The following is a 9,079-nucleotide window of genomic DNA, read 5'->3' as shown; positions in this document are numbered from 1 at the left end:
GACTTAAGTGTTTAGGTAGGCCGTGGCCGACACCCTCGCCAGGCTTCCGCTTGAAGGTTGCCGAGATACATGACATGTATATGGTGGTAAGTGGTGGGAGCGTGTGTGAAGAAGTACACCCCTGCAGGGTTATCATTATCTATTCGAATAGCCGGATTCCTCGGATATGGAAACTTGGACCCCTTGCATAGTTCATAGACAAGTGAAAGTGGATACTCTAAAACTCGCAAGATAAGTGTGAGTGCTATGGATGGCCTTCTCGTAGGGAGACAGGAGTGGTTCCATAGTGGTTTATTGAATGGTGAATATGTGGACTCGTGTGCGCCACCTCAAAAGAGTTGCTTGCAGTCGTAGTTCAGGTTAGCCACTGAGTCAAAGCTGGCTTGCTGCAGTTAAACTCCACCACCCCCCTTGTTGATACCGATGCATATGTAGTTAGTTCTGATGTAAGTCTTGCTGAGTACCTTTGTACTCACGTTTGCTTAATTTATGTTTTGCAGAGAGAGACTTCAGTCTCGCTAGTAGTTCCGCGTGGACTTCGACGTTAGCTTGATACCTCAGCTACGATCTTGTGCCCTCGGCAGGATCTGGTAGTTAGTCAGGCTTCTTAGCCTTTTCATTTGTAGATGTCTGTACTCAGACATGTTAAGCTTCCGCATGTGCTTTGAATTGTATGCTATGATTGTTGGGTAATGAGAACTATGTTTGTAATATCTCTCTCCTCGGAGCCTAATGAATAAATACTTGAGTTGTAGAGTTATGTTGTGCTGCCATGTTGTATTTACACATATCGAGCATATTGTGTGTATGATTGAAATGCTTGGTATGTGTCGGATCCGACAATCTAGATGTTTATCCTTGGCAGCCTCTCTTATGGGGAAATGTAGTCTAGTGCTTCCATGAGCCATAGTAGTCCGCTACAGCCCGGTTCACCGGAGTCCTGTTAGCCCAGCACTACTGCTCAGGACACTTGACTTGCCGGCATGTGTTTCACTTTGTTCCTGTGTCTTTCCCTTCGGGGAAATGTCACGCGGTGACATCCGGAGTCCTGCCTAGCCTGCTACAGCCCGGGTTCCCGGAGTCCTGTTAGCCCAGTGCTACAGCCCGGATTCACACGCTGCTAACCGACATGCTCGATGTGATTCATGTATGCCTGTCCCCATAGGTTAGTGCCGCTTTGGGTTAACGACTAGCCATGTCGGCCCAGCTTCTCTGTCATATGGAAGCTAGCGACACTATCATATACGTGAGCCAAAAGGCGCAAACGGTCCCGGGCCATGGTAAGGCGACACCCATGGAATACCGTGCGTGAGGCCACAAAGTGATATGAGGTGTTACCGGCTAGATCGATGTGACTTGGAATCGGGGTCCTGACATGAAAATTTAAATTTCCTTGGCCATACTTGTGAGCTTTGTAATGAACATGGTCATTTAACTATCCGATGCAAATTGTTTCATGATCTAATCGTGTCCAAAAATTGTGATGACTTGATTTACCTTGCACATTATAATGAACTTAGTTTGCTTATGGACTATGAAGAAATAAAACGTATAACTAACTATCTTCCAGAATTTGCCCGTTATAAACTTCTTGGATTTGATCTTGAGGAAGTTTATATGTATTGTGCAGTGAATTGCATTGAAAATCCTTATATTGCCAACTACATAAAGAAAATAAAACAAATAGAAGATGAAGAGAATACTAATGAAAGGGAAGAGACTTCCCAATACCCTGATATTATTTCTTATGATGAATCAGGTAACGAGGAGGAGCCTCCTATTCAACCAATCTCATTAATAAGGAGCTCAAAAAAGAGGATTGAACCCACACATGATGTGGTGAAGAAGAAGAAACACTACTAGGGAAAAGCCTATACACAGAATCTTACCAGCAACGCGCTATAAAATCAGGCGCTGCTTCTAAGTAGCAGTAGCGCGGGCTGTGGAAACTCGCTACTGAAACAAGTTTATCAGTAGCGCGCGCACTCCAAGCGGCGCTACTGCTAAAATTCAAACGACGCCGCCGCGAGGCCAGTTATAGCAGAAGCGCATTAAAATAGACAGCGCTACTGCTACGTAACGTAGCAGTAGCGCATTCAGGCAATAATCGCTACTGCTAAATTAACTACAGATCTCACTAGCCTCATCCACAGATCACACTCAAACACACTCACGGTCTCCTCCTCACCCCCCGCGCCGCCGGTCCTCCCCCATCGCCCCTTCCCCGATCTGCGCCGCTGTCGCCTCATCCTCCTCACTGGACTCGATACCGGCCTCCTCCTCCGTCCTCCCTGCACTCGCCGCTGGCCGCCCCCTCCTTGCTCCGCCTTCCTTCTCGATCCGTCCTCCCTCCACTCGCCGCCGGCCGGCCCCTCCTCGCTCCGCCTTCCTCCTTCGTCCTACTATCTTCTCCCTCCTCGAGTCGCCCCTCCTTGTCCCTCCTCCCTAATACATTTTGATTTAGTAGGCTTTCATATGTAACATTTTGATTTAGTTGATTTAGTATGCTAGTGGATTTAGTATGCTAGTTGATTTAGTATGCTAGTTGATTTAGTCGATTTAGTTGATATGATTCAGTTGATTTAGTAGGCTAGTTGATTTAGTTGATTTAGGACATTTTGATTTAGTTTATTTAGTAGGCTAGTTGATTTAGTTGATTTAGTAGGCTAGTTGATTTAGAACATTTTGATTTAGTTGATTTAGTAAAATGGCGCCACCACCAGCACCACTATGTCGACTGTGCAAGTCAAGGTGCGCCAGTAGCCTTGCAACTGGCAAGCTGTTCGGCATCTACTTTCATCCGAGTTTTCGTCATGCGGCGGTAAGAAATTAGATGAAATGTAACAACTATTTTTTTAGTGTTGGCATTACTGCATTGTGTCATTTTACTTTTCTTACACAGATCATCCCATGCAATGTGAGGTTGAAATTCAACAAGCTGACAGGAGACACTGTGACATTTGAGGCTCCTAGGGGGCCGTACACTATGGAGGTCGAGAAAGGACGCAATATGTCACAGATTGGAGGAGATGGATGGGCCTGTTTCCTCGCTCGCATGCGTCTTACTGGTGGTGAGTTGATCAGATTCTCCTTCAGAGCAGAAAGACCCAAGCTGGTTGTCATTTATATCAACCTGGTGGAAGATGATGAAGATGATGAAGATAATGAGGACCCACTCAATGAAGATGATGAGAACCCACTTCATGAAGCCATCATAGCTCAAAGAATGAGGCTGAGCAAGGAGGAGGTGTGCAACCTAGGGGACATGATTCCGCCACATGATGACTTTGTCGGGGTGCCATTCGTGACCCGCCTGACAAGTACCATGGTCGATCGGCATGAAATGGTATGTTATACATACTGCATGTAGTAATTTGATGATATATACATGCTGTATTGTTATACTTATAAATCTAGTCGATGATATACTTTAGTGTAGAGTCTGATCACATGCTTAGGCTATTTATTAATTGATATGATTTTCTTATTCAAAGATTGCCAAAGAACCTATCTGTGAGTTGTGGTATCGAGCCTGATGAAGAAGGCTCAGTTGGACTACACCTTACCGCAAGGGGCTCCGTCACCACATGTACTTACCGCATGGGCACAGATGGTCGCACACACTTGAACTCGGTTGGGTGGAAGAGATTCCTCATTGGCAAGAATCTTCATGCTGGACAGGCCATCCTAATTACTATCAGGAACACCCACCGCCCAGGCTTGAGGATGATGATCGTCGTTGATATCATCTAGAACTACATATGTGTATGTGGCTATATCATCTAGAACTACATATGATGATCATCGTCGATATCATGTAGAACTACATATGATGATCGTCATCGATATCATCTAGAACTAAATATGATGATTGTCTTCGATGTCACCTTGTACTGCTTGAGGATGCATGTTGAGTATATATGATATTGTTATCTAGTACTCCCTCGGTTCCAAATTACTCATCGTGGTTTGAGTTCAAATTTGAACTAGAACCACGACGAGTAATTTCGAACCGAGGGAGTACTACCTAGTACCTATAATGCTTTATGAAATTGATATCTAGTAGTACCTAGTATTTGGAAATTGCAGTTTATCGAAGCCGGAATGGGGAAATGGTGAAAGATATAACAGTAACGCTGGACCGGGAAATCGCTACAACTAAGTAATAGCAGCGCGTTCCTGAAAAGTGCTGCTGCTATAGTCAATAGTGGTAGCGCGGGTACAGGCAGCGCTACTACTAAGAGTTAGCTATAGCGCCTTATTGGTAGCGCGGGTACCCGTGCTGCTGATAGGCCTAAAACCCGCGCTGCTGCTAGCCTTTTCCCTAGTAGTGAAAAGAAAAAGGAAGAGAGGTAAAAAGATGTCTCTCCCAAATAATGCTGCCCTATTACTATTGTGCCTCATGAAAATATAATTATGGAAGGTAATGATACTTCTTATGATCTTGAAAATCTTTTTGGCACTTTCTTGGAAGAATATGATAATTACTATACTATTGGTGCTATCCATACTATTAATGATGAGAGTGATTATGCTTATGATATGAAAAGACCCAAGCTTGGGGATGCTATGTTTGATGAAGATGATGTTTTTGAGAATATATTTGTTGCAATTAATGTTTGTCCCAAGCTTGGGGATGCTACGTTTAATGAAGATGATATTTTTAGTCTCCCAAGATTTGATATGCAAATATATAATGATGATAGCATGCCTCCTACCTATGATGATTATTGTGATGATACTTATGCTATAAAAAGTAGTGATTATATTTATAAAACTTGTCATGATTATGGTTACCCCTTTTCTGAACATTACTCTTTAAATGTGGAAACAATTTATAGTATTCGAGTTTCTTATGATACTCCCACTATTCCGAATGAGAAGAATTTTTCTTATGTGGAGAGTAATAAAATTTATATGCTTGTAGATCATGAAAAGAATGCTTTAGGTGCTGGTTATATTGTTGAATTCATTCATGATGCTACTGAAAATTATTATGAGGGAGGAACATATGCTTGTAGGAATTGCAATAATATCAAGTTTCCTCTCTATGTGCTTAAAGTTTTGAAGTTATGTTTGTTTTACCTTCCTATGCAAGTTGATTCTTGTTCCCATAAGTTGTTTGCTCACAAAATCCCTATGCATAGGAAGTGGGTTATACTTAAATGTGCTAGTCATATTCTTCATGATGCTATCTTTCCGTTACAATTCTTATCTCCTATATGAGCATCATTGAAATCATCATGCCTAGCTAGGGGCGTTAAACGATAGCGCTTGTTGGGAGGCAACCCAGTTCTATTTTAGTTCTTTGATTTTTGTTCCTGTTTAGTAATAAATAATTTATCTAGCCTCTGTTTAGATGTGGTTTTAAGCTTTTAACTAGTGTTTGTGCCAAGTAGAACCTTTGGGAAGACTTGGGGAAAGTCTTGTTGATCATGCTGTAAAAAACAGAAACTTTAGCGCTCATGAGAATTGCTGCCATTTTTCCAGGAGAGTGCTATTTAGTTAATTATTTTTGCAGACGATTAATAGACAAATTCCTCAGGTCCATCAATTTATTTTAGAATTTTTGGGGTTCTAGAAGTTTGCGCTAGTTACAGATTACTACAGACTGTTCTGTTTCTAACAGATTCTGTTTTGTGTGTGTTGTTTGCTTATTTTGATGAATCTATGGCTAGTAAAAGAGTTTATAAACCATAGATAAGTTGTAATACATTAGGTTTAACACCAATATAAATAAATAATGAGTTCATTACAGTACCTTGAAGTAGTGTTTTGTTTTCTTTCGCTAACGGAGCTTACGAGTTTTCTGTTAAGTTTTGTGTTGTGAAGTTTTCAAGTTTTGGGTAAAGATTCGATGGACTATGGAAAAAGGAGTGGCAAGAGCCTAAGCTTGGGGATGCCCAAGGAACCCCAATGTAATATTCAAGGACAACCAAGAGCCTAAGCTTGGGGATTCCCCGGAAGGCATCCCCTCTTTCGTCTTCGTTCATCGGTAACTTTACTTGGAGCTATATTTTTATTTGCCACATGATATGTGTTTTGCTTGGAGCGTCATTTTATTTTATTTAGTTTTGCTTGCTGTTTTAATAAAATACCAAGATCTGAAATTATTTAATGTTATAGAGTCTTCACATAGTTGCATAATTATTTGACTACTCATTGATCTTCACTTACATCTTTCGGAGTAGTTCGTTATTGCTCTAGTGCTTCACTTATATCTTTTAGAGCATGTTGGTGGTTTTGTTTTATAGAAACTATTATTCTCTCATGCTTCACTTATATTATTTTGAGAGTCTTAAATAGCATGGTAATTTTCTTAAAATCCTAATATGCTAGGTATTCAAGATTAGTAAAATTTTCTTATGAGTGTTTTGAATACTAAGAGAAGTTTGATGCTTGATGATTGTTTTGAGATATGGAGGTAATAATATCAAAGTCGTGCTAGTTGAGTAGTTGTGAAATTGAGAAATGCTTGTGTTGAAGTTTGCAAGTCCCGTAGCATGCACGTATGGTAAACGTTATGTAACAAACTTGAAACATGAGGTGTTATTTGATTGTCCACCTTATGAGTGGCGGTCGGGGACGAGCGATGGTCTTTTCCTACCAATCTATCACCCTAGGAGCATGCGCGTAGTGCCGAGGTTTTTGATGACTTGTAGATTTTTGCAATAAGTATGTGAGTTCTTTATGACTAATGTTGAGTCCATGGATTATACGCACTCTCACCCTTCCATCATTGCTAGCCTCTTTGGTACCGTGCATTGCCCTTTCTCACATTGAGAGTTGGTGCAAACTTCGCAGGTGCATCCAAACCTCGTGATATGATACGCTCTGTCACACATAAACCTCCTTATATATTCCTCAAAACAGCCACCATACCTACCTATTATGGCATTTCCATAGCCATTCCGAGATATATTGCCATGCAAGTTTCCACCGTTCCGTTTATTATGACACGCATCATCATTGTCATATTGCTTTGCATGATCATGTAGTTGACATCGTATTTGTGGCAAAGCCACCATTCATAATTCTTTCATACATGTCACTCATGAATCATTGCACATCCAGGTACACCGCCGGAGCCATTCATATAGAGTCATATTTTGTTCTAAGTATCGAGCTGTAATTCTTGAGTTGTAAGTAAATAAAAGTGTGATGATCATCATTATTAGAGCATTCTCCCATGTGAGGAAAGGATGATGGAGACTATGATTCCCTCACAAGTCGGGATGAGACTCTGGACGAAAAAAAAGAAAAAAAAGAAAAGGCCATTAAAAAAGAGAAGGCCCAAAAAAGAAGAAGAAAAAATGCCATAAAAAGAGAAGGCCCAAAAAATGAGAGAAAAAGAGAGAAGGGACAATGTTACTATCCTTTTACCACACTTGTGCTTCAAAGTAGCACCATAATCTTCATGATAGAGAGTCTCTTGTTTTGTCACTTTCATATACTAGTGGGAATTTTTCATTATAGAACTTGGCTTGTATATTCTAATAATGGGCCTCCTCAAGTGCCCTAGGTCTTCGTGAGCAAGCAAGCTGGATGCACCCCCACTTAGTTTCTTTTGTTGAGGTTTCATACATTTATAGCTCTAGTGCATCCGTTGCATGGCAATCCCTACTCCTTGCATTAACATCAATCAATGGGCATCTCCATAGCCCATTGATTAGCCTCGTTGATGTGAGACTTTCTCTTTTTTTGTCTTCTCCACATAACCCCCATCATCATATTCTATTCCACCTATAGTGCTATGTCCATGGCTCGCGCTCATGTATTGTGTGAAAGTTTATAGGTTTGAGATTACTGAAGTATGAAACAATTGCTTGGCTTGTCATCGGGGTTGTGCATGATGAGAGCATTCTTGTGTGACGAAAATGGAGCATGACTAAACTATATGATTTTGTAGGGATGAACTTTCTTTGGCCATGTTATTTTGAGAGGACATAATTGCTTAGTTAGTATGCTTGAATTATTATTATTTTTATGTCAATATGAACTTTTATCTTGAATCTTTCGGATCTAAATATTCACACCACAATTAAGAGGAATCACATTGAAATTCTACCAAGTAGCACTCCGCATAAAAAATTCTATTTTTATCATTTACTGACTCGAGGACGAGCAGGAATTAAGCTTGGGGATGCTGATACGTCTCCAACGTATCTATAATTTTTGATTGCTCCATGCTATATTATCTTTTGTTTTGGACATTATTGGGCTTTATTATCCACTTTTATATTACTTTTGGGACTAACCTATTGACCCAGAGCCTAGTGCCAGTTCCTTTTTTTCCCCTTGTTCCAGTGTTTCGCAGAAAAGGAAAATCAAAAGGAGTCCAATTGACCTGAAACTTCACGGAACACATTTTTGGAAGGAAAGCAACCTGGGAGACTTGGAGTCCACGTAAGGGAAGCAACGAGGAAGCCACGAGGTAGGGGGGCGCGCCCTCCACCCTCGTGGGCCCCTCGTGGCTCCCCTGACGTATTTCTTCCGCCTATATATATATATATCCATATACCCTAAAACGATCGGGGAATAGAATAGATTGGGAGTTCTACCACCAGTAGCCTCCGTAGCCACCAAAAACCAATCTAGACCCATTCCGGCACCCTGCCGGAGGGGGCAATCCCTCTCCGGTGGCCATCTTCATCATCCCGGCGCTCTCCATGACGAGGAGGGAGTAGTCCACCCTCGGGGCTGAGGGTATGTACTAGTAGCTATGTGTTTGATCTCTCTCTCTCACGTGTTCTTGATTTGGCACGATCTTGATCTATAGCGAGCTTTGCTATTATAGTTGGATCTTATGTTTCTTCTCCCTCTCTACTCTCTTGTAATGGATTGAGTTTTCCCCTTTGAAGTTATCTTATCGGATTGAGTCTTTAAAGATTTGAGAACACTTGATGTATGTCTTGCCGTGCATATCTGTGGTCACAATGGGATATCACATGATTCACTTGATGTATGTTTTGGTGATCAACTTGCAGGTTCCGCCCATGAACCTATGCATAGGGGTTGGCACACGTTTTCGTAGTGATTCTCCGGTAGAAACTTTGGGGCACTCTTTGAGGTTCTATGT

Source organism: Triticum dicoccoides, chromosome 2A, assembly GCF_002162155.2.
Source record: "Triticum dicoccoides isolate Atlit2015 ecotype Zavitan chromosome 2A, WEW_v2.0, whole genome shotgun sequence".
In the NCBI taxonomy this organism is placed as follows: Eukaryota; Viridiplantae; Streptophyta; class Magnoliopsida; order Poales; family Poaceae; genus Triticum; species Triticum dicoccoides.
Note: the sequence above shows the minus strand (reverse complement) of the source record.